The 27,792-nt window shown below is 35.6% G+C and overlaps 1 long non-coding RNA gene across 1 annotated transcript; it reads right to left on the reverse strand.

Moving 5' to 3' along the window:
• Positions 1-8,613: 8,613 nt before the first annotated feature.
• Positions 8,614-27,086, reverse strand: LOC149806055 (uncharacterized). Its single transcript, XR_016419846.1, has 2 exons — positions 27,025-27,086; positions 8,614-17,188 (listed from the first exon to the last, which is right to left on the reverse strand). It is a non-coding gene; the product is annotated as an uncharacterized LOC149806055 (long non-coding RNA).
• Positions 27,087-27,792: the final 706 nt, after the last annotated feature.

Here is a 27,792-nt window from a genome sequence, read left to right on the forward strand (position 1 = left end):
TCCCAATTAAATTTTCACATTTCTGCTGACAATTTCAGTGTCATTACAGTCATGTATTTGTATACTCAATGAAAGTGATTGGTGGTATACACTGTTCCTTGTCTTTCCATCCTACACACCTAGGTTTGGTTTTACATTTATTTAATTTTCAGGCAATGCGGTGGATTATTGATGTTCACATGAAAACACTTCTTATTATTAAAATTTTGCATATCAGTTCTGATTGTTAATTCTGAATACATAAAAATGCCATGCACATACTGGTTTACACATTTGATATGTAAATCACCTATTCATAATTTTTCAATGAAAATATTTTTATAATTTTATCTACCTGGTTCTTAATCCATCCATACATCATTCACACTTTTGTCTCTAGAGCTCAGCTTCTTGAGCCAATAACAATAATAATAATAATAATAAAATACTTTATTTATAGAGGGTGCCTCATTTATTCAAAAACTATTGTCCCTGGAGAGACTCTTAATAAGACAGTGCTACAATGTATATCATACAGAAAATTAATAGTAATTATTTATTAGTGTAATATGTCCTTGGTATTATAGATCCTAAATTCTGTTATAATCTTTGAGAAACTTTTACATGCTCAATATATCTCTACTTAACTACTATTACACAGTAATATTTTCTACATATTTTACATGCAGTGGAAGCTTTTTCCACCTATCTGTACTATAGGACTGGAAGATTTCTATGTGAAAGTGTTGAATAAATCTTATTCAGTTTGGATATACTTTGGTGCAGCTCCATGTAGACATTTATGTCCAAGAAATACCTTGTGAAAATCAATCCTTTCATGTATTGTAAGCCATGCAAGTTCTGCAAACAATGCTTTTAAGGAATAATCACTAGATGCATCTAAAGAAAACTTGCACAACCCATTTATGATGTTTATAAATGCTATCAAGCTGAGATTTGGCACAGTAGTTGGAAGAATATATTTATTGTAATACAGGTTTCTGTAGATAAATACTATATTTATTGATTTTACTGAGTAGGGAAATTTGGATGACAGTATGTTACAGTTATACTCAACATTGTTCCACTGTAAATTATTATCTACAAATACAACTAAATTCTTTTTATCTTTGACATTTTCTAACTGATGATCATTTATTGTACAAAATAGCTTTGGGTTCCCAATTTTATGCAGTTTTGGTGATGTTCCCAGTATTATACCTTCTGTTTTATCTTCATTGGATAGTATCTTATTGTTATTCCCAACTTTGAACTTTGGTCTGAGTCTGATCTTGCTTAAATAACCTAAGCATCATAACTTTCAGGGGGCCCCGAGTGGCCGAGTGGTCTAAAGTGCTCTTCGTTGCCGATCACTGCCATCTCACCTGTCTGCGTGGGTTTGAGTCTCAGGCTTGGCCAGTGTGGGTATGTGAGAAAGCTTGCCAGTAGCTTCTCGTGGGTCGGTGGTTCTTTCCGGGGTTTTTCTGGGTTCTTCCTCCACCATTAACACTGGCCGCCATGTATAGCCTATCGTGTGCTGAAAAATGGCGTTAAACCCTACCACAACAACAACATAACTTTCAGTTACAGTGAACTTTGACCCAAAAATCAACAAGGATCTTCCTGGCCCCGAGTGAAAGCTATACACAAAAGTTTGGTAATTGTCAGTCATGAAGAACTTGGTTTGTTGTGCACAAATAATTTCTTTTCTTTGGGTACAGTGACCATGACATTTTATCTTTTGATCCTAAAATTGTTAGGGTTATTTTTTACCCCAATTGATACCCATCCACAAAGACTGGGAAACCGTTTTTCTTCTTTCAGGGGCAGTGATCTTGACCTTCAAGCTCCACTTTGATGTGGTTCTTCCCTACCTCAAATACAAGCTATCCCCAGAGTTTGGCAACTATTGATGGTGGGCAGTTACGGTGGAAACCAAATTAATAATAGATGGACTGACATCATAGCACAATACACTCCACCTTAGGATAGAATTTCAAAACCTGTTTAGCTTCTTGTTTCTCAAATAATTTTGATAATACTGGCAATGTGAATATTGCTCTCCCTCCCTCCCTCTCTCTCTCTCTCTCTCTCTCTCTCTCTCTCTATATATATATATATATATATGGAATGATGAGCAACACAAACCAAAAAGCTGAAACCTCAGAAATCAGCCACACAACTAAGCAAGATCATCACTGATGAAGAGACCATGCTGATATTCCAGAAAATTTATGACAAATATGGTCCAAAATAATTTTAGAGCAAAAATGATTTTCAAGGACTTCAAAACAAAAATGTAAATTTTCAAGAATTTCAAAGCTGTGGATTTAAAATCCTAAAATTCAGTATTTGCAAGGTTTTCAAGAAAGCAAAATAATACAGAAGATAGTTTGCTGGTATATTAATTTAATTTCATTTTGTATTTAGGATGGCTACTTGCCAAGTGAGTTCATGGTTATGGCCCTGTGTCCATCATGCATCAACAATTGCTTGTTACTGCACCAAGTCCCTTTTTTAAATTCAATTTCAATAAAACTTGGAATATGGATTTATATTAGCAAAGTGTTGGACGAGATCCATAATGAGTGTGATTCATGCAAGAGTTCACAGTTCCCATAGACTATTTTCTAGACAAGAATTCACAGTTCCTGTGGACTATTTTCCAGACAGGAGTTCACAGTTCCTGTGGACTATTTTAAAGACACAAGAGTTCATAGTTCCTATGGACTATTTTCCAGACACGAGTTCACAGTTCATGTGGACTATTTTCCAGGCACAGGAGTTTACAGTTCATGTGGACTATTTTCCAGACACAGGAGTTCACAGTTCCTATGGACTATTTTAAAGACACAAGATTTCATAGTTCTTATTGACTATTTTCCAGACACAAGAGTTCAAGTTCCTGTGGACTTTTTTCAAGACATAAGAGTTCACAGTTCCTATGGACTATTTTCCAGACACAGGAGTTCACAGTTCCTATGGACTATTTTCCAGACACAAATGAACCTCCCAATATTACTTTTTTTTTTACATGTCTACTTTTAATTATATTTACAACAACACATATTCTTGATTAGATGGGCACCACTTTGAGAAAACACGAATCTGACAGAACAAATGTTAAAATCTGATGATGGAATTTTCAAAAACTTGGTCATAATTACCAATGTTTTGGCATTGTCCTTTTCTGGATTGATGGGCTTACTGTGAATTAATTTATATTGATTAATGTAAATTTTTGTGTTGTTTGTGAAAGATGGCAACAAAGATGTTTTTTTATGGAGAATCAGTAGTATTATTTCATGGGGATACATACCTATTATTTCATCAAGTTGCTCTTGATTGTTGGTAATTCCAAAATGTATGGGTTGCAGTAATCTTAAAATTCACACAATTTGATACCTCCCCCCCCCATTATCCACAAATTATTTTAAACAAATTTTGTACATTTACCATTTAATTAAGAAATAACCTAAAATGTTTTCCTCCTGAACTGCTTCCAGATTTAATTACTAGAAACTCATGATCTTTGAAAATTATTTCGAGAATTTTGACAGTCAATCCAAGCTGATCAAAATGTGGGAGTCAAATCCACAACTTTCTGGTCATAGGTTTAAAGTCGTAACCACTGCAGCTCGATCCCTTTGCTGATGATCTCAATTGCTTTCAAGTTATGATTCCAGGGGTGAGGTCCCTCACCTTGGGTATGATCTCAATAGTTTCCCAGTTAAGATTCCAAGTGCAGGGCCCCAGGGGAGTAAGGACAGAAATAGGAATCTGTTCTTACTGCACAAATTAACTACCTTTGTAATGCAAAATAAATGTATATACTTTATGGGTGGGGCTATGAACAGTTTCTGAGTTATCAATCACAGTCTAGTCCACTTAGGCAGGAATATACCTAGAAGCCAACAATGGTTGTATAAATGACTTGTCCTTTTTATGCTGAAAATATGATTTGGTTTTGGAAAGAAGATAAATCACACCAACACTGAACTGACAATGTAGCAACTATGTGCTCCAAGCATTTATTTTCCTTCTACATTTCTTTTCCTTCTACATTTTCAATATGTGTAAATTTACATTCACAAACTGACATGTCAGTTACACATGCACATGGCATCTGGTCCACTCACATATTTGTTCCAGTCTACATCCCTAAACTTGCTTCTTTTTTTTTGTATTTACTAACTTTTTGTGCTCTATATTATTATAGGGTTCACATGTTTTTTAAAACTAAAATTTCTAGGTTTCTTATCAAGGATCACTTATGATCCTCACTGAATGGAATAAAAAACATTTGATTTAGAAAACATGCATTTTTAGAATCAAATTATATTTCTGTTTGACCTCTCCCATAATATCTCAATTAGACAATTACTGAATTCATATAAATTTACAGAACATAAATCCAACTTTATTATGCTTGTCTGCATATGTTGGAATAAAAAAAGGTCTTGCAAGCAAGACTTTAAAATTAAACCAAAATGCCCTGAAAGTTATAGGCTATCCCCAGAATTTTAATTTGAAATATCCCCCAATATTAGTCAATTTTGCTTGCCAGAACCCTTACCTCATTCTATTCAATTTGGCATTGAATTGAATCACAATAAGCTACAGTCCAAGCTAGAATCCCATATTTGGATGAAATTACTTCTCTCCAGATATATCAGTAATACCTTTTTATATTGCTTCACAGCAGCTGTTGTTTAAAATAAAATGGCAACCTTGAAAATAGGTTACAAACCTCAACCATTTCCATACCAGAATACCTCATTTCATATATATCTATGATAAAATAATGATTACAATGGCTATTTGTATTAGTAATGCAAGGAATTTAATATTGCAATAAGTGTGTTTGTGGAAATACCTGCTATGCATGTGGAGTAGAGATAACATTTTCAAGATCGGCTATGGTGACATGGTATTCAGATGAACACCATTTACATTCATTTTGCTGAAAATCTCGATATGATTATCCTGCTAAGACACTTATCACAAACTGAGTCACAGAAAGAAGCAAAACCAATAAGTTTGGTAAACTTAACAAATAATTTAATTATGAAAGTTATGAAATGAAAATATAAGAGGAACTTACAGTATTATGAACTGAATCAAAAAGATCCTAAAAAGTTCTATTCAAGTCCAAAAGAATTAAACGCTCCTTGAAAATTTCACAATGACTAATCCTAATAAATGTCTCCTCTCAAATTATGTAAACACAACATTAAACACATCTGAAGACTGATTTCAAGATAATGATTTCAAGATGGATGTCATGGCAGCCATGTTGATGTCAGTTAACAATTTTCACTAAGGACTAACTAGACAGCACAATAATTCTTTTGGGAACAGTCTATGCTGACATTACCAAGAGAAGGAGCATTGACAAGATTTTCAAGATGTCTTACATGGTGGAAATACCAGATGTCTCATGAGCATTTTCATTTAAAACCAAGTTGACATCACAAAAATCTTTTATGAAAACTTAATGTTGATATGAAAATCTGTTTAGAAGGAGAAGTGAGTGAAAAATACAGGCTTTGAGTAACCATGAAGTGACAGCCAGTAGTAAAAGCACAATTAGTGCATCAATAATTATCTTGATTAGCCACTACAAATGTGGCCTCGTATAAATAACACACATTAATTCCTTTACATATTTTCATGTACAATACACAGTTAACCTGTTGAGAGTAAATTATCACCATATGAAATATATAGTCATTAATATAGCAAGTTGACCACTGAAAAAACATATTCTTGCTTCCAAAAGCACTGGCTTGAAAGGGCCTTTTTTGGTATGCCATATATTATATAGCATGAAAGAATTGATGTGATCACAAATATTTAACCCAGGCCACAGTCATCTTCTTCGACTGTAAGGGTGTACTAATAAAGATGCAACCAATTATCAAGTTTCACGACCGGAACATAAATAATACTCAATAAATGATCTTTAAACATAAAATTTCTACAAAGTTACTGAAGCATGAAATTTATGCCAGAGACCAATTTTTCAAAAAGGATACAGAACTTATAAATGTGCATCCACTCTGAAGTTTCATTATTTTATGCAGAACAGTATACATACAGCATGTCTAAAACTCGTGATCATGAACTCATGAAAACTGAACCAAAGCTTGTAAACTAAGAGTCCATCCAAGGGACTGATGCTCTCTATTTTCCCAAAAGAATTTCTAGGTATTCAAGAACATTTCTTCTTGTTAACTGAAAACCACAAGTTGGTACAAGTTTCACCTTCAAGGAATAGCAATAACATGATTTTAAGAATGACTGCTATATTAAGAATACTGGATGTCAGATAGGAACCAATTTCATTTGGTACCAACATAATTAGTCTTAGGGTGAATACTTGAAGTTGAAATGGCTTTCCATCTTGGAAGAGTAACATGAGATTTCATATCGGATGTTAGAGTGACACAATTTTTATTGAAGACCAACTGTACACCATAAGAAGGATTCTAGTGAAAACCCAATTCTGATACAACTTTCAACTCAGGAGGAGTAGTGATAACATGATTTTCAAGATGGCTGCTGTGGCGGCCATTTGGATATCAGATCAGCACCATTTTCTTTAGGACCAAATAGACATCATAAGTCTTCTGGCAGTGCACCTTCTCTTTCTCTCACACACATACATAAGGCTTGTACAGTCTCTCGATTTTTTGTTAAGTAATTTCAAAGAGTATTTTTTGTATTACCAAAATTAAAGTTACTCCACATTTTTCATCATTTTATAAATAAGTAAAAAAGTTGAAGAAAAAACATAACTCATGATCATGTAAATATTGTAAAGGGATTTTATTGAAAAATTCACTGTTTTTGAAAAATTCAAGGACATTTAAAAAATAAAATTAACTTCTTCAAAATTTAAGTAGTTTTAAGGCAACTCCTCAAATTCAATGATTTTTCAAGTTTACATCAACTGTCACACACACTCACAATGATCAGATGCAGTACAATAGACTTGAAAGCACAAGCATGGCAACAGCCATAAATACCAGTTACACAAAAAATATATCACCTTTTACAATTAAATGGTCAACTATTCATGGGGAAAATGAAGAAATTAAAGGCCGATTTGTTGTAAACTGGTGTGCCAAATGTTCTCAAATTCTGACAAATATAATAAATAAATAAATGTAAAAAGAGAATTCTATTGACTAATTATGTATATTTCTCCCAAGCAAATCCAGCAAAAGTGGCCAATACCACCTGGTTGTGCTGTCATAAGTGGGGAGTAGTTACTGTCTGTGCAGCAACCACTAGCCCAATGAGGTTCGGTTCTCTCCTCTCAAATGGAGACATTACATATGAAAGCCAGGTTCTGATGTTCCTGTTAAACAGCAATCTCCCTTAAAAATCTTATTTTGTAACTTCCTTTTGGTGGATGATCAAGATATTGCATGATAGTTAAGAGATATTCAACAATTCATCAACAAAATTCTTTTATCTTTAAAATTTATTGACAACTTTCATGTACAATAAACTACACTGAAATACATGCATTTAAAATAAGTGATGACAACAGATTTGTGCAGTATTAGCATGCATTTAATACTAGCACAAATTAAAACATCAACTTCTATTTCTTTATTTATTAAATATTTTGCATCGGATTGGGCAATGCCAATTCACTCTCCTATTTACTTATGACAAAATTTCAGAACTTTAAAGGTAGAAACACTAATAAATATGCAGAATTTCCTGTTATGATGCTGTCAAACTCTGCTGCAAAGTGCTGCCTATTTACTCCAATTTTTAAAGTAAGTGGATACATCAATGCCTGCTTCCAGATAAAAGTCATTAACAAAATGTCATGAAAAAAGTTTAAAAGAACCAACAAAAGTTGAAGCCAAATTGTTGGAATGAAAAATAAGCAAAAGGCAATGCAAATTAAAAGGTTACATGGCAAATTTCACTGACTGACTTTCAATGGAAACCAACAAAAAATAAATCCAAGGCAAAAATAACTGTCAACTTTGCTATGAAGTACACATCAATGATGGTAAATGATCCCTGTCTTTTCATTTGTTCCCTGTGAATATAAACACTTGTCCATCTAAAAGATTTCATTCTAGTATTTTGACAATCAATGCCATGACTTTACAGACCAGTCTTTGCTATTTGTGCACTTTTCTAACTGCTCACTTATGGCAGAGTTCACTGAAGGAACATCATTATCAAAGAAACAAAGCATAACCAATCTCTATGAAATGATATTAATGTTGTCAATGTCAAAGCCACACTGCTCATGTTTTTGTACATGCTATTACTCACATTGCCAGTTCCAAGTTCATCATGTTGGACGACTTCATATAGCTCTAATTATTGATATTGTTACAGATCATGTTATTGAATTTGCTAACATACATACATATATATATATATATATATATATATATATATATATATATATATATATATATATATAGAGAGAGAGAGAGAGAGAGAGAGAGAGAGAAGAAATGACTAATATGAAAGTTGATAGAGTAGAAGCACAACTGTAGTCTCCTGCTGCTTTCTTGGAGACTGGTATATACTTTAATATTTTGTGTAAGAATTATTATAGAAAACAAATGAAGGAACAAACAAAAACACAACTTTATACTGGTGAATACTATCTCTTTTATTGCACAAGAATACTGAAACATTTGGATTGGGACTATTATATGTACTATGACTATACTGGTACACAAATCATAAGACATTCATTGAATTTGAAACTGGTACTTGTCTGAAAATATGTGTAATTTCTTCACTCACTGTACTTATTTTAAAACAATCAGCTAACTAGTACATGCATGACCTTCTTCCAGCTGAAATAATGTTTGGACTGAAACACTGTCCAGCTTCCACAGCTGTTCAAGGAAAACTTAGACATGTCTTAGCCAGTAGTAGGAGTGGAATGACATGCACATCTAACAACTATATGTTTCAATTTAACAGGATTAACACCTGCATGGAAACAAACCAAAGGTCAATGTCAATTCTGGCTATGATGAGTGCTTCATCAAGAAGTTAACATTAAATCTGCTTTAGGCCTATTAAATGTCTGCAAAGTGAATGCATTGCCTCTAGCTTCAATAACATTTTAAGAAAGCAATTTATTTGGGTAAATTTTTGTTTCTTCTATAAAACTTACCTCATCACATCACTTTAGGATAACTTTCCTTGCTACCTCCAAATCCAGGTTATCTCCCTTTCTACACCCCCCACCCCCTTCCCGCATATATCTGGTTTAAACCAATGTTTTACATGAACAAGACCATAAAGGATGCTCATATTGCAGGGAGGGTGGGAGGGATTATTTGTGATGTAATCAGGTAATCCTTGTAAAAGAAACATAATTTACTAAAAAAAACTTATTTCTCTTGCAAATACATTACCTGATCACATTACAATAGAAAGAATGGGTAAGAGGAGGAAGAAATACTGAGCATGCTACTTCTACCTGTGTCACCCTGGAGGAGGAAATACTGAGCATCCTACCTCTACCTGTATCACCCAGGAGGAGCAAGCATGTTCTACTAACGGTTAGGTAAGCACAACTAGAGACCTTAGTTCTAGGCATGTGAGGAGATCGCTATGGGATTCTGCACTTAATTGGTCTCACCTTTAATGTTTCTCCCAGGCGAATCCAGCAAAAAGTGGCTGATATCTCCTGGTTACAAAGGTGAGCCATCATTAGTGAGGAGTGGTTACTGTCTTCACAGATGCCTATAGCACAATGAGGTTCAGTTCTTTCTTCTTCAAAGCCATGTCCGGCATATAAAAGCTGGAGAAAATGGTCTGGGCATGCCATCCAACTGACTCCATTATCTCTTGAATGGAGACATTATGTTCAAATGCCAGGCTCATGGATATTGCATTATTTGTGAGCCAAGATTTTCATGAGGATACCTGTTCCTGAGAGAGGTTAGTATATGCTGATTTTATAACCAAGTGGCTAGCATTGGAGGTGTTATGTCATGCTTTATGGACTTGAGAGGCAGAAAAAGCATGGTCTAACCATTATTGATATTCTCTGTATGCTTCAGATAAAATCTTAGTGTACAAGATCCTAGAGCTTCATCTCTCTCAACATATCGATCAAGGGGAGGGGGGAATAGTTAATTGTTGGTTGCCTAGTGATGTCAGCCTGTTTTTGGCAATTAGGTTGTGTCATCAATACAATGGATCTGCTGTGACAGAACTCTCATTAAGTTTGGGTCTACGAAGAGAGAACATGCAGCTCAATGACTCTGCACACTGAGACATGCGCTATCAGAAAGAAAGAAGACTGATATAATAGCTGATTGATGAATGTGGATGACAGAGGCTCAAACTTGGATGAGTTAAGCCCTGTCAACACCCAGGGAAGATTCCATTTTGGGAATAATGTGAGTGAGCATGTTCTGGTTAGGCATCAAGTTGGAAAGGTCCTTGTTATGTCCATTATCAACTTGTCCATAATGTCGGAATGTGTCCAAGATATGGACCAGTATCTACTTTATAGTCAGGAGAGCTAACGTACTGGCTTCAAACACAAAGAGAAAGAAGTTGGCCAGTTGAGTAATGGAGGCAAAGAGTGGTGTGGCATCACTGATGTGACACCATTTGTGAAAAACCCTCTATTTCCCTTCTTACACCTTCATAGTGGAAGGCCTCTTCACAAATGAAGACCTCAACTCCTTTTTGTGAAAGGTGTCCCTGACAAGAACCAGGCATGAAGTTTCTCTCAATTTAGGCTTCTTGAGCAGGGTGGGTGTTTTACGACTTTCCTGGGTACATCTGTTGCTAGGGAAATCATTGATCCAGGATTTGTCCCATTGCAGAGGGACGATCAGAACTATCTTAAAGTTAATGTCCCTCACATTCTGGACTGATCCGAGTCTGAGGAATAAGGATTCTGGTGCCCATGGGCGGAGAAACATTGTTTTCTTTTTCCTCTCCCTGCCTGATGGTGCAAAGTAAGGGTGTATGACCTATAATTTACCTGGCCATGACTATTCTGCCATCTGTGAGAAATGCCTCTACTTTATCCCTGCTAATGACTGTCCATTCTTTCGAATGATCCCCGAGTAGATGTCCAGATAAGGTAGCTTGCAGTGACAGATGTAGCAGCAATTTTTATGCTGCCTGATTTCAGACCTCAATTTGATGCCCAAAAATGGAGAGCCTAACAGGAAGGTGCACAAGGTAGCCATATGATGGGACTTCAGACAGGAAGAGTGCATTTCATCTGAAAAGGTCAAGGCCATCAGAACATTAGCCATGGTGTGGTGAGAAGCCCTATTCATGACCTTGGCACTACAGTTCACTAAATCCCAGACGTAATTCCTTCCAAATTGTCTGCGAGGCGAAATATCACCAAGGAGGTTAACTCAAGCAGTGAGGAAGTTTATATAATGTTCCTCACTTGTTTGGAGGCGGTATTGAAGACTTACCGATCGACTTTATAATAAAGCGGTTTAGTCATGCCAAAAGCAAAAACATCCATGTCAATATTTGGTATTTCTAAAAACAGCAGGCATCAGAATGCAACTTATGCCAGAGAGACGAGAAGATAGGTGGCAACTGACTCGAGGCTTTTGCATTACAAGAGTCATTAATTTTTTCTGAGAGATGTCGTGATTTCTGCTTTTGCTGACTGAGGCAATGTCCTAAATGGAGGACAATCATTGTCATCATCTACATCAACAGAAGCTTTCACCTTGTAGGTAGGGATGATGGTAGGTGAAGACAGACACAGATGCAGATAGGATACACTTCTCCTATTGCCGCCTGAAAGCTGAATTCCGTCTGTTTCATTGTTGGACTGGATGATTCAGGCATTGTCATTTCATCCCCTTTGTCTATAGTACAAGTCACATGGGTCATGTAGGCATTCAATACCAATTATTTCAGTCATTTTATAGAATCTGATTTTTTATACCTTTAAGTGGCAAGTATTCGCTTCATTTGGATTCGTTTACATCCATATTTCTTTGGAAGGTCATTATTTAGGTGCCCTGAGAGGTGCATATGGCAAAATCAATGTTAAAGTACGTAGACATTTTTGATGAAATGAATCCAGATTGAATGTCACACGCTGTGATGTTACAAAGAAAGAAAGCTATGCATCCTAATAAACAAATTCGTACTACCATTGACTGTAACAATTCCACTCGACATGCTCTTATTTTGACCAGAGCTTAGTACATGGCCACCATTGTAATAGACTGTAAAGATTGATAACTTTTGTTGGGAAGTTTCTTGATGACAGTTAAAGAGCAGATCATTCAAAAATCAGGATTGAATAGACTCTGGTTAAAGAAAAGTAGGTTAGATTTTTAAAAAAAAACAACCCAATTTATATTTAATTTAAAAAGAATAAATGCACATGCATGACCCATGTGACCTGTACTGTAGCTGGGGATTGTCCACATCTTGTATACCTTGGGTCCATCAGTAGAGCATTCCATATGGCAGTGATGATGCCATATTGTCAACATGTATCACTGTTTTCATAGAATATGCCATCAAAAGTGGTGGAATGTTAGAATGGCTCAGCCACACAGTTCTAGGAATAAAGCTTGTTCACTCTTAAGTGATGTATTAATGTTTGGTCTTGCTGATTGGTTTCACTGAGTGGTATGGTCAGCATAAAATACCATAGCTGTTGGAATATATGGCAGGCCTTGTGGGCATGTTCTTTCATCAACAATCTCAACAACAAAGCCTTAATTATTAGAGAGACCATACACAATTCTAACCTTTGGTTTGAATCATTTCTCATTCCAATTGTATCAAGATCTGGTATTGTCTTCTGAATCTTCATGGGTGTGGGGTGGAAGGGATCCCCCATGAGACTTGTCAGAGATCTTAAGTGGGACATTGACTCAGTACCTCATGCTGAGAAGTAATAGATGTTGCTGTCTGTTTGTGGCTCTTGAGCTGATTTCTAAGGACATTAGACTATGTATTCAATGTCCACATTGCACATGCTTTACATGTGTTTCAGCAGGTACATTTTGTGAACATCCTCTAATTCTTTGAATCTCTTACATTTGTTGCACCACGTTTTCATTTCTATAATAAAAGAGAATAATAAAACACAACACGCATCAACTTTTTGCAGACAGCACATGTCAATGTTGTAGTCATGTGATACAACAAAACCACTTGCTCTATTCTTGATGAATCTTTCTCCAAGTTGCTGCAACAGCAACAGGTTTCAGGTCATTGTACTCTGAATAATATATTGAGAATATTTGTCCTTTCATTTTTTTACAAACAGCATGTGATTTTAATTTAATATTTTCATATTTTTGTACAACAATACTGGAAAGAGGTTTATTGTTGATATCACATGCCTATTGGACCTCTGGTGTGAGATTTGTGTATTCATGTGACTAGAAATACAAATGGCATGTACCATGTCAAATTTCATCAATACTATAGTTGTGTTGCATCTGTCTGCGGATTAAATAAATAATGATTATAATAATCGCAATTTATCAGCAAATAGATAATTTTCATGTCAATTTCATGCAGCTATGACTTGATGTAACATTGTTTAAGCCTGCTTGGTCTACTGGTAAGCAGCTACTACAATAATTTTCCTAAATCAGAAAACATGAAAAACAAAAAAAAATGATAATTTCTTTTAGCCATTACAATGTATTAGGTGAAGTTGGATGTTTATTAATCTGTTATAATCTGACTGTCTTCAGTCCATACAATTTTACTATAGTGACACATTACAGTGTATCAAGGTACATATATTTCATATTTCTTTCCTTATTGGCCAAGATGCAAGAAAATCCATTTTTCTACATAGGGGTAGTCAGGTTAAGATGAGTTCATGTTTTTTTAATTTATTTCTTTAGGAGGAAAGGTTATTTTATTTACTGACGAATATTGATACTATTTTATACTGACTGAAAAATATAAATTGACTGTTGAAGTAAAAGAGAAAGTAGAGCACATATTGTACCTTTATTTCCAGGAGCACACATCCATGTAAACCAGAGGTGGGCAAACTTTCCAGTGCAAGTGCCGCATACACAAATTTACACCTTGTCACGGGCTGCATAGTTCATTAAGTAAAATAATTAATAATTGAAATAGCAAACACAAAAGGTTTTTCTAAATAACATCTAATTAATTTTCAGTTGTTAATATTTGAAAACTTAAACTTAAACTTCAAAAGAAGCACATTTATTTGATAAACAGTAACATAAACAGAGTCAATGTGAATGAGGACTTGTTCCTAGGCCGCATGAAAACCCTTGGCGGGTCGCATGAAAGCCCTCACAGGCCGTAGTTTGCCCACCCCTGATGTAAACACTTAATTTATTAACAAAACAGTTCTTTTTGTATTGTCTACTATGCACAGCTTGAGTATGAATTCTGTTTAAAAAGTTGTGTAATCACAACACTTGTTACTAAAGTAAAAAAGGGTCCCACGTGGTCTAAAGCGTTCTCCATTACGGATCACTGCCATCTCACCTCTGTCTGTGTGGGTTCAAATCCTGGATTCGGCCAATGTGGGCATGTGAGAAAGCTTGCCAGTAGCTTCTCATGGGTCAGTGGTTCTTTCCGGGATTTTCCCGGGTTCTTCCTCCACCATTAATACTGGCCGCCATATATAGCCTATCATGTGCTGAAAAATGGCATTAAACCCTACAACAACATCTTAAGTAAAACTGTATACAAATAAAGCAATAATTAATCTTAAAACTGCAACCATTTTGTCTGCAACATTCCAGTAAGACTAAGAGTAAGAGACAGGAATAAAGGTCAAAGACATCTTTAAATTACATTACCGGTTTTTATGAACCTTGATATCTTGAGACCCGGTTATGACTCCCCTTAAATAATTTAGAGTACATGCCTAAAGACAGCGCCCAGGAAATTCCACCAGTGAAATATAAGTCTCCAATTGAAGTCAAATGTGACAAAAATGAAGAATACAAATGTTTTTAAAAATACAATAAATTCACGGGATTTTACAAAAATGTTATATGCACCATATATACATTTTACTTACTGTACCTCTGCCAATGTGGGTATGTGAGAAAGCTTGCCAGTAGCTTCTCGAGGGTCGCTGGTTCTTTCCAGGGATTTCCCAGGTTCTTCCTCCACCATTAATACTGGCCACCATGGGGGCACCATGTATAGCCTATCGTGTGCTAAAAAATGGCGTTAAACCCTACAAAAACAAAAACAACAACTTACTGTACCACTGACAATGAAAAGTGGATGATTAAATATAATGTATATAGTTTGATAGACTTAATTGTTTTGTTGGTCAATATCCTAGCAAGTGGAGTGAAAGTGAAAAACTGGTTTAAACAGATATACTGGTAGCCATCCAGTGGGTAGAGGGGAGATAACCTGTAAGAGTTGCTTCCCTTTGTTAATATAACGTATTGACACATGTTTTTTCCGTCTTTCCAGGAGGGCTGGATTCAATAGCAAAGAAAGCTATCCTAATGTAATATGATCAGGTAATGTATTTGCAGGAGAAATTTTCAAGCCCATGATGACCTTCAGACACTGAAAATGATCTGATTAGTTGGCAGAGAAGGGTTCCATGGAATTCTTTTCAAACTATGAAACCATTCCATGAGGTCCTCGGCAAACTGTGAACCATTCCATTATGTCCTTAGCAAACTGATCCGTTCCATAATGTCCCTATATATGACATTAAAAATCTAACACAAAATCTTAATGTTTGCAATTTTAATGTCATCAACACCAAGTCATGAGAAAGTAACACTGCAAACCTTTATTTCCTCAAGCTATGAAATCTTGCAGTCCATAGATGTAAATTTTGCTGTGACATTTGTTTGCTTATTTGTCATTTTTTATTTTTCTAATTTCTTAGAAATGTGCTTTGGCAAATTAAATCTCTAGATATTATACTCCCTTAAAAGTAACATTGCATAAAAAGGTGGTAGTTCCCGTTGTAATATCTACTAATACAAGCAAGACAAAATTGTAAAATCTTCAACTATTACTGACTCTGACAAAATTTTTACCTATTACTAAGGTTCCTCCATTATTCCACAGGATATGAAAAATGATTCAAATAAATTAGCTTAAAGCATATTCCAAAATAAGTAATGTAGGCCACGTTTTTGCACACACACAAAAAAATTGATAATTCAACCTCTTTGCATTATCTGTACCAATGAATCTTCTCCAAAACAATTTAACATGCTTCATGGAACTTTCAAAATTGAAGCCAAAAGTGAAATATGACAAATCATTTCAGATATAGTATGCATATAATCTCACCAATCTTGTTACATGTGTGTGATTCCATTCAAAATCCTAAAGTATTAAAAAAACATCCTTTAATTCAAATTTGTTCAAAGGAGAAGCAGAAGAGATAACATTCAACTGATTAGATTGGCAATTATGTCTGGTGTTTTCTCCTTAGATTAGCTCTCAGTGATCTACTTATGACATTTGTCAATAGCAATAAAAACTCTACATTAATTAACTCCCAGATGTATTAGTCAACTTCTCTACCCATTTTCTAAGGATTTTTAACGTATCATGAAGTTCCTCAATAGTAAATGATTGATGATACAAATAATGTATATATTTGATTCCTTATCACAATATCAAAGAATAATGAGTTCTTTTTAAAAACATCCCATACAAAAACACTGCAGAGAGCAAGTTTCTGCTCCGAAACTGTCATTAACAGAAAAATTGTAACAAAAAGCTTGAAAAAAAACATGCAAAGAGATTTTGTATTACAGTTCATGGCAAAAAATCTAATAATTGTACTTTTCTTATACTCACACAGACTCATCACAATGAGTCATATGTTTAGTCTTGATCATCTTCTAAACATTAGCAATTAATGATGAAGGCTTTGATATTAGAGTTGGCAACAATGCATGTGATTCAGTTTAATGCATTCGAGTTCACTCTCAAACAATTCACTTCCTTGGGGTAACAGGATCCATATTCATGTTTGAAAATTGCCTGTGACAAATTATTTTTTTAAATAGGGGTTAGAAGAATTTAATATTAACATGTGTAGCACTGGCATTGGTCCAAAAGGTGAACTAATGAATCCTTGCTATTTGAGGACTGCACTGGGATCTTCACACGTCATCAGGAGATGGATTCGCTGTGATATTTCTTTACCTACCCGACGCGAGGTTTCCAGAACACCAGCGCCTCTCCTGACCTTGAAGAGAAAAGATATAAATATAAGTGAATATCACTATGTCATATGCCTACAGTAAATATCACTATGTCATATGCCTTAAACAGTATTTACATATTCCTACAGTAAATATCACTATGGCATATGCCTTAAACAGTATTTGTATACTCCTACAGTAAACATCACTATAACATATCCCTTAAACAGCATTTACATATTCATATGATAAACATCACTATAACATATCCCTTAAACAGTATTTACATATTCATGATAAACATCACTATAACATATCCCTTAAACAGTATTACATATTCAAGATAAACATCACAATAACATATCCCTTAAACAGTATTTACATATTCATGATAAACATCACTATAACATATCCCTTAAATAGCATTTACATATTCATATTATAAACATTCCTACAGTAAATATCACTATGTCATATGCCTTAAACAGTATTTACATATTCATGATAAACATCACTATGGCATATGCCTTAAATAGCATTTACATATTCATATGATAAACATTCCTACAGTAAATATCACGATGGCATATGCTATAAACAGAATTAAGATTTGCATATAGTTCAGGCATGTGCAACCAATGGCTCCATATGACTGCATTGCCTATGACCTGGTTTGATCCAGTTACATTTACATCATAAGGGTGCATTTAAAAATTGATATCAAGCCCACACCCTGGAGGAAGTTGCACATGCCTGATATTCATTTATATACACAAGTTTTATGAAAGCCTATCAACTATCCCCATACCTTCCCCTGGCAATTAAATGCCAATAACAATTACGGCAAATACAGTACTTCAAAAACATTTGAAAATTAAAATGTACAACTTTTAAAAAAATACTTGTTACTTATCTTGTTTAAAAACCAATATTATGCCTGAAGTATATATTCCCATCAAAGTGTTTAATATTCTATGTAGACTCTATCAGAGTATGGATGAATATGGAGATTAATGATGAACAGATATCAATGTCCTCAACCTTCTGTCAAGGTACAAGGTCTTGGACTAATTTAATGTGCAGAAATAATTTTTATTTCTTACTGGACTTACCAGACCTTGACCTCTGATTTTTACACCACAGAATCTGCAGTTTTCTTTATTACCTTACATGAAAGTCATCCACAAGGTTTGGTCAAGGAATACAGCAATTCCTGAAAATTTTATCTGATGATGAAGTCCAATGGCAAATTGAGATCAACCTGAGCAGGTTCAACCAATTCATTTTGGCCCCAAAATTCATAAAGCAGATGGCAAAGTCACTCTGTCTTTCAGTGCAATATGATGAGTATGTTATTAGCTTAGACTAGTCTGCCACATATTTTCACATTCCAATCCATACAACATAGTACAAATATCTTTGCTTCTCCTATTGGGGCAAAGTCTATCAATTTCCATGTTCTTCCTTTCAGCCTCAAACTAAACCCTTGGGCCTTCACAAAATCATTAGACTGTGTAGTCACATAGTTCAGGACAACATCCTTCACAGGGAAGGTGGCATCCTTCAAAAACACTGGGTAAGTTTGGTTTAGGTCCAAGATAAGAACAACCATCCTGCCTTCATTCAGTCTAGGGTGGATAATAATCAGTGAGAAATCATAACTTATTCCCTCACAACATTTATCCATCTCAGCATGGAGTTTCTCACACACCTCAACCTTGTAAAGTCACCCTCCCAAACACATTAAAAACATTGTTCATGCATCAGAGAGGATTTCAAACAAAACATTTATCTCGGTGTGCAAGTTTCTTCAACTCCTCAGCCTGTTCATTAAATATCACTGACCTTTATTTAATCCTTTAAAGCCACAACCATTTTATAGCATGTATATTTTTTGTTGATTTTTTTCATGTTACCATTATTAAAATCCATAAACCAAGCCGTCATATGTTCACTGTGGTACAGCCTGTTACACCCTTTGTTTATTATATTAATTTCTTTATACCACCAGTGAATTAAGTGTTTGGGTTTTGTCTTGATATAAATTTATTTTGTTCTGGATGGGTTGATTCTGTCTTTTGATTTCCTTCATTGGTACCTATATATTCCATATTTACCCAAAGTCTGATCAAAGTTGCTGATTCATACACAGGATGTGTAAGTGTTATCAATGGTAACTGTCCAGTTCTTACGCTATTATTGAAGTGAGTCTAAAATGTATGGACATGAACTTATGGACAGTATAAATAAATATTACCTTATTAATTTTGCAATTCATATACACATGATCTTCAAAAAAATGTTTTATGACAGATGCATATCTTCATTCCTCGTTAGAATTTCTTAGAAATTAAACGATTACATTATCTTAACAAGAACTATAAATAATGAATAAAATGCATGTACACAATTGTGGATATTTTCCCTTCTTAAACTTCTTGCATTTTGACCTTGAAAATGGCAATCTTGAACAAACCTGTTAAGAGACCACCTGTCTTGAGACCACTTTTCTTGGCAGAAGGGATGGTCTCACAAGAAAAGTTTAAATGTATTATGCCGAAAGAAATTCTCTTTCAGTCAGTGACCCTGACAAATATCCTTCTGATTCCTAAATTAATAGACTTCTTTCATACACAAAATGCAGTTATCCACAAACTTTGATGAAGGTTCATGGTTAAAACTGAAATTTAACTGCACAACTTTTCTTCTTTCATTCAGTGACCTTGACCTTTCATTTCTTAACCACAAAATCAATAGGCACAAACAGGATCTTGCATGGCTGCTGTTCTCAACCTGACTGTGGAAGAGAGTGAGTGAGTGATGACTCTTTGGTGACTGAAGGACGGTAAATGAGTTTGGCTAATAAGCCTGGATGTGTTAAGAGAACCACCGAACCTTCCGAGTTGAACTGAAGATAGTTCGGGTTGACAGAAGGGTATGCAATTCGCTTACACTGCATGCTGAAGCTAAAGCTATCAGGAAACATGTCCTGTACAATAGGAACTTTAGCAAAGTGTGGGTTAGAGGCTCAAACTGAACAAATTGAGCCATGTTAAAATCCAGGATTGGTTCCATTTGGAAACAGTGAGGGATTTGGGTCGGCTGAGACCCCAAAAATGGGCTAAAATATCTGATAGGTCTTATATGCCCCAAAACAAGTCTGCCATGATGCCATGTGTCCAATATCATGCAGTGGTAGCCTTTGATAGAGATTAGGCCAACTGTTTCTCCTCAAAGAGCCAAAGCTTTCAGAGTGGAGGACCTTGCTCAAGAGATTCTCTCCACAATCGAAGGTTTAAATTGTGTCTCACAAGGCTGTCCTGATAAGAGCCAAGCATGGAGATCAAGATGGTCTGAGCAGGAATGGACCACCCATGACCCTGGTTGCTTGAGAAGATTTGTGATGGCTAAAATCTTCCCAAGCAGATCTATCACTAGATCGAGTAGATCGGTAGCCCAGGACTTGTGCCATCAGAGAGGGGCGGTCAGAATCACCTTGCAATTCTGACCCCATAAATTCCGTATTATTTTTGGTATCAGGACCATGTGAAAGTAGGCAAATGCCCACAACCCTCCCAACTAACTGACAGTGCATCCACAGCATGAAGCTTCTGGGTCTGGGACTGGAGAGATAAGAGGGGAGAGGAAGAAGAGGGGAGGGGCTTGTTGATGAACGAAACATAAAGTACTTACAAAATTACTTGGATCACCCCATGTCTGAGGGAACAGGGAGATCCAGTGAACTCAAAATTTGGTTTCTTACCTCCTCTGTATGATTGCTTCCTAGGGATATATACTGATGCACATGTGACTGAGAAGATCCCCTATCCCGAGGCCATTTAACATCATGTGGACTGGATGAAAAGGTGGAAGGGCAGTTCCTGAGCTGCCTGCCTCTGAATTTCCTCTGTTCTTTCTTCAAGAGCAACAGTGGCCCAGACAGATGTCTGGAAAGAGAAGGTATGACTAGGTGGAGCAACATGGATCGCAGTAATGAGATACATCGTATCAGGTGTAAATTGGTAGCCATCGAGGTATTGGCCATGACAGTGTGAGCAACCCTGGTCAATGACCCTACCCATCCCGGGTGTCCCCTCCCAAGCCTGGCTATTGCCAGGTGTCTCCATCAAGTCTGAAATGTGCCAACGGGGCCAAATCCAACACCAAAAGGAGCAATGACATCCCGAACCAGGGCTGACATGGCATGCAGCACATTTTGTCTGCCTTATAAAACAGATGAGCAGATATATGAACAGTTGCTATATTCTTGTCAAGTACCAGGAGATCTGTACTGAAGGCATCTGTTGCCTTATGTCTAGCCAATTGGGGAAGGAACCAGAACAACAGCACATCTTCCTCATCAGCAAGATCTACCGTTTCTTTAGCATTATAGTCCTGAGTAGCATTAGGGGGTGGAGGACATTTTAAAGAAGCCAACACCTTATAAATGTCCTCTACGGCAGCTTGAAAGCTAAACTTTAGTCCATTCCAAGGTTGGATCTGGTTGATTTGAAGGAGTTTGTCATACTCACTGTGCAACGAGGCCCAATCTGGGTCTAACTGCAGCTCTGGAGAAGAAATACTAGGTGGCATGAAGACTGAATTCCATCCCTATGAAAGCGTCACTAGCTCTGCCTTGTGGACAAGAAGTGAACATATGGAAGTCCCCACTGCTGCATTGCTGGAGCTCCCGGTTGGTTTGCTTTGTGAATGGTTGGTCTGGGAGCTGGCAGTATTGAAGACTATCCGGCTATCACCAGTAATGGTCACTCCAAGGGCTTGGCTGGACAGATTTCTCTTTGAAATCTCAATCATAGTAAGGGTATGTAGCCAACAGTATGGTTAGAAGGAGAGATCTGTCCCTATGATCCCTGTAAATCAGAGTTGGCTGGAATGATTCAATGAAAGGGTCCCCATGTTGCAATGGCTGGGTGGCTGGTGATGTCTGGACAGTCAGCAATGGTGCGGTTTTATTATGCATTGGATCCAATGGATCTGTAACAAACCCCATACATCCAGACTGATAGGCTTGAAAACCCTGCTTGGACATGCAGAGGGAGCTATGCCCACTTTGATGCCTAAAACTGGGGAACACTATCCAAAGAGTCAGAAATGCAAGCTATGAACTAATTGGCTGGGCCAACTTCTCAAAAGGTCTCCTGTGCTGGACAGTTGGTGACAGCTGTACAGCCAGTAATGGTGCAGTGGCATAAGGAGGTGGATCCAATGAATCCAGTACAAACCCCATGCGCCCTAACTTAAAGGCCTAAATGCCATGCTAATGAGTCAGTATCGCCAACAATAAACTGTAGGTTGTCTTCCTTGACTTATTCCATCTTTCTTTCCCTTCAATGCCATGTGGACTATTGCCCAATGTGCATTTCATACATTTAGTAGACATTTCTCCTGAAAGGACACAAGAAAAGAAAACAAATCATAGATTAGCAAATCAGTATGTGACTAACTAGCTAATACTGTAGCCAAGACTTTCTGAGACCATGAATTTCACATGCAGTATTTTACAGATGATGTTCAGATAGTATATACAAAACTAGAGTCATGGTAGACTGAAGTTGCATTATAGCATTTAGATGACATTCTGCTGAAATGACACGAAAACGAAAAGCTAAAATTAGCAATCATCAGGTTACTAACTCACTAATATATATATATATATATATATATATATATATATATATATATATATATATATATATATATATATATATATATATATATATATATATATATTCCCCATTACTAACAGAGTAATAAGAAAAGTCATTATTACATTAGAAACTTACAGACTATGCTTTGAACTTATGCATTCATGTATTTAGGTGACCTTTTACAGAAACGGCACATCGAAGGGAAAAAACAAGCAAAATTTAGCAATGCAGAATGTAAATAACTCGCTAAAACGAACTCCATTACAAATAGAGCAAGAGAAAAAAGTCAACGTCAATCTTAACTTGTAATGACCTTGTGGAGGTCAATGATAGATAGCGTAACTGATGTGGTCTTAAATGAACAAAAAGTCCCTAAAGGTGACAAAATCACATAGATTGGAAGAAATTTTATAACAGAATGTATACAACTTGCAGCAGATTTGATTAATATACGGAATTAATCCAAAAGGAACATTGGATTAGTCAATTAGAACACAAAAATGGCTTGGATTGTCAGAGTGAAAACTGTACAATGTTATCCAGTACATTAGTGCCGCTAAAAACCAGTGACACCTGACAGTGCCAAGGGGAGGTAATGGGCAAGAGTTATTACCCTTTGTCTATTTAAAAAGGAAAAGACTATTTTCGTATTTTAGTGGAGCTGGATTTGCGAGGTAGCAGGCTAATATTCCTAATGTAATGTGATCGGGGAATGTATTCGAAGGAGCGAAGCATCTGTAAGAATCTACAGCAAAATGGTAACATGAATACTGACTCCCTAATACAGTAAAGGCACTTTGCCAACAAAATGTTGTCTCTCAAAACATTTCATAACAGGTCTGTGCATGGCTTAAGAAAAAATACCCCAAAATACTTTACATATATTTTATTATTCATAGTTCTTGCAAAAATATTATAGGCATTTCTCTCAACATATTTAACCCTACCCATAATTGTAAAGTCAGCTATGATAAAACTTGCACAATAAATTGCTTAGAGCCACAAGGATATACCTAAGTCAACCACAATACAAATAATAAATGGGTCTCTCTGGCTTTTTCAGCATTGTCTGGAGGCTTTAAATGACACTAACATCGATAAATCAGTAAAGAACTTGAACCTTTACCATAACTATATAATTAACTGGTATTTAAAATACAAACAACTTAAAGAGCAAAAGAACCCAAGGTGCTACAGTGAAAACAAGCAAAGAAGATCTCTCATGATAACCTTATCCGAGTTGTGCAGGTTTCTTTCACAACAGGCAAACAATACAAACCTGCGAATTGTGTTTATCTATGATTACTTCACTTAATGGAAAAAATGGTTAACTGTAAAAGGGATTTTTATGACTAAAGAACTACAATGACACTTTTTACATATAATTACCATATTTACTGTATATATTGGGACATGATAAAATAATAATTTTTTTTCCTGTCCCAGAACTTATGATGAAACTTTTCACCTAGGTCATATGTCCCAAGACTTCAGAAATGAAATAAACAAAATGCTTATCTGATAATAAAAAGAAAGAAACTAAGCTCGTATTGTTTATCATTTATTCCTTTTTATTCATCATGAGCATTAAAGATTAAAATATATCCATGAAATCCATATATCGGTATGTAGCTTAGTCTTCCATACTGTAGCATGTATTGCTTATGTCCAATAACACACAATATATTGTTCATTGACATTACCATTGAGAAACAAATTCACGAATGACATGGTGTTAGGTGCAAAATAAACAAAACTGAATTATATCCAGGTCACCAAAAGAACAGTATCTTCCAAAGAAAACTCATTATTTGAAAATACATTCACTTGTGTGCAAGTGACAATCTTTTCTCTAGCACCGGTTATAAAAGTATCATTAAAGCAGACATCATTTCCCATTTGTATTAATTATAACTACAGATGCCAAGCACATAGAAGCCCGGGTGGTGAATAAACACAACTGGCAGCAAGCAGTAAACTCATTATTTGAATTTACAGACAGAACATCAAAGACAATGGTTATTTTTATTACAAAGAAAGCAGACCTTGAAGCTGACTTTGGATTCTTTTAAGTGTGCCAATGTTTTTTATTTGCTGAACATACAAAGACGGCCGAAATATGGAAGTTAACTTTGGTTCCTTTGCACCGATATTCACTTGAATTTTGAAAATAAATTTAAACAATGTAACAAATTTTAAAGTGACACTATACAGGGCTTCATGCACGGACATAGATGACCCCACATCGCCCAGAAGATTTGGAGAAAATAAAATCATTTGATGAATTTGTGAAAGCCAGATGAAAAGCAGATGATTTTGCAAATGAGAGGGAAATAATCAACCAATATCTTGAAGACAGCTGACATTCATGACTGACATGGTGTTAGGTGCAAAATAACCAAGACTGAATTATTCAGGTCAACTATATGACAGTATCTCGCAAAAAAAAATCATTATTTGGAAATACATTCTCTTGAGGGCAAGTGGCAATCTTTTCACTAGCACAGGTTATAAAAGTATCATCAAAGTAAGTTATTACTGTTTATAAACTATTTATCTGCAGACATTAATGCCCGTCTGTATAATTATAACTACAGATACCAAGCACATAGAAGCCTGGGTGGTGTATAAGCACAACTGGCAGTGAGTAGTAAACTCATTATTTGAACTTGCAGACAGGACATCAAAAACAAAGGTTATTTTATTACAAAGCAAGCTGACCTCAGAAGCTGACTTTGGATTCTTTGAAGCCGATTTTTCTTATTTTAAGTATATCAATACAAGCGTTATTTTATGGCAAAGCAAGCTGACATCGGAAGCCGACTGGATTCTTTTAAGTGTGCCGATTTTATTTTATTTTGGTGATTTTTTTTTGGAATATACAAAGACAGCCGAGATATGGAACCTAACTTTGATTCCTTTTCACCGTTATTCATGGAAATGTTGAAAATAAATTGAAACAATGGAACAATTTTTAAAGTGACACAATACAGTGCTTTGTGCATGGACATCGATGACCCAGTATTGTCCAGAAGATTTGGAGAAAATAAAATCATTTGATGTATTCATGGAGGCCAGAAGAGAAGCAGATGATTTCACCAACAATATGATCATTAACATGGATGAAATTCTAGTGTACATTGATCTCATTCCTGGATGGATTGATGAGAAGATGGGGATCAAAAGTAGGAGAATTAACACAACTGGTGCAGATTCAGAAAAAAAATCTGACTTTAGCCCTTGCAGTTTCTGTTTAAGGTGATGTGTTGCCTCAACGATAATTTCTGATGGCATGAGAAAGCCATCATAAATATTCATGCACTGAAAGAATGGATCATACATTTGCAGGAGAAGGGTTGTGTTGATGAGATGATGCTGCAGTGGATTAAAGAGTCTTATATCAAGTACTCTGTTTTATATATTTTAATATAAAATTTCAGTTTGAGTGCATTTTCTGACATGTAATTTTCAAATGATTTAAAAGGTATCCCACAACGTACAACGCGAGAAAATGATGTGTCCCAGAATATACATTGCACAGAATAATTACTTTCAAAATTAACTTATGGTGTCCCAACAAATATGGTGTCCGAACATATATGGTAAATCTGTTCATGGTTTGTAGAATACAACTCTACCTAATACAATTAAGGAAACCATTAACCACAAACCACTTTTCCCTCATTTGTATGTTCACCTAGATTGAAAACAATCTGCATTCTGCTTGTAGTCTCTACTCAGTGATCATGGTCACTAACAATTAAATAGAGCTCTGTAGCATTTATATCTGGTTTTGTGATATGATTGTTCATATCGGTGCTAAAATGCATATTTTGCTTAAAACTAGAGGCCACTGATTAGATGTAGCAGGTGGTCACTCACACCAAGTGAGTGCATTTTAGATAGTAAAAATGACCCATGCATGATGATTATGGTATAAAATGACAAGTGGTCACCCATATCTAAAGTTGTGCAAACTGGTTTTACTGTGATTGTTCTGTCTGCAAATGTACTTTCATAAATCTACCATGTCTTGAATGTTGACATATTACCCTGATCTGTACTTCTGGTTGAATTTTGTGGTTAGCTCACTGTGGATGGGATTCCATTAACATACGTATAGTTTTCCAACATTAAAGTTAAAGATGTTTATTGCTTTAAGAGATTGGAATTAGCCCTATGACTGTAAGAAGGTAGAAAAGAAAACTTACAATAATATTTTCAAGTAGTCTCTGTGCTTCCTTCTCAGTTGTGCAATTTCTATATGCCTGAAATAAAAACAAAAAGCCAAGAGATCACATTCCTTCTGGCATTAAATCAACATTAATTTCTAGTTCCTAATTTAAGATTCACTTAAAGAATCCACCTAGAAGAATCCACCTAGATTTACAACCAAAGAAAATCTTCCCTAAATCAAACACTTCAGGAAAAAAGTTTTTAGCTTTTAGATAACAGCAGCAATATAAAATAATTAAATAGTATTAGAAAGGCCTTACTGGGACCATATTATATGGCATGTCTGCAGAGGAAGCCAGATTATAGCAGTGCCAAATAAACTAAACTGTGTACAATGTACAGTAATTGTCAATTATCTGAACAACAGTTATCCAGATAATCTGAGTCAGAAGAGAAAGATTTATAGCCATCTAAGGGCATTTTAATGTCTCAGGAGCAAATAAATAACATTCTGCAACTTTTTAACACCTGACGTCATGTAATTATACATGGATTAAAGTAATGTTAATAAAAGTGTAAAACCTTGAAATATTTAAATGCAGTACATATAGGTAAGTGTAAACAAACTCAGTGACAGACCATGTTCATGATATTATGCAATGAAATCTGATACATCTAAACATATAATGTATACAAAATTCTGCTGTCCAGGTTAAGGTAAAGATACTACAGTCTGACAAAAGTGACAACGCCATAGAAGGTTATTTCTAGGATCATGTACAGCTTTACTAATGTTACAAACT

Source organism: Sinohyriopsis cumingii, chromosome 2 (genome assembly GCF_028554795.1).
Source record: "Sinohyriopsis cumingii isolate HCF-2022 chromosome 2, ASM2855479v2, whole genome shotgun sequence".
NCBI classification, from domain to species: domain Eukaryota; kingdom Metazoa; phylum Mollusca; class Bivalvia; order Unionida; family Unionidae; genus Sinohyriopsis; species Sinohyriopsis cumingii.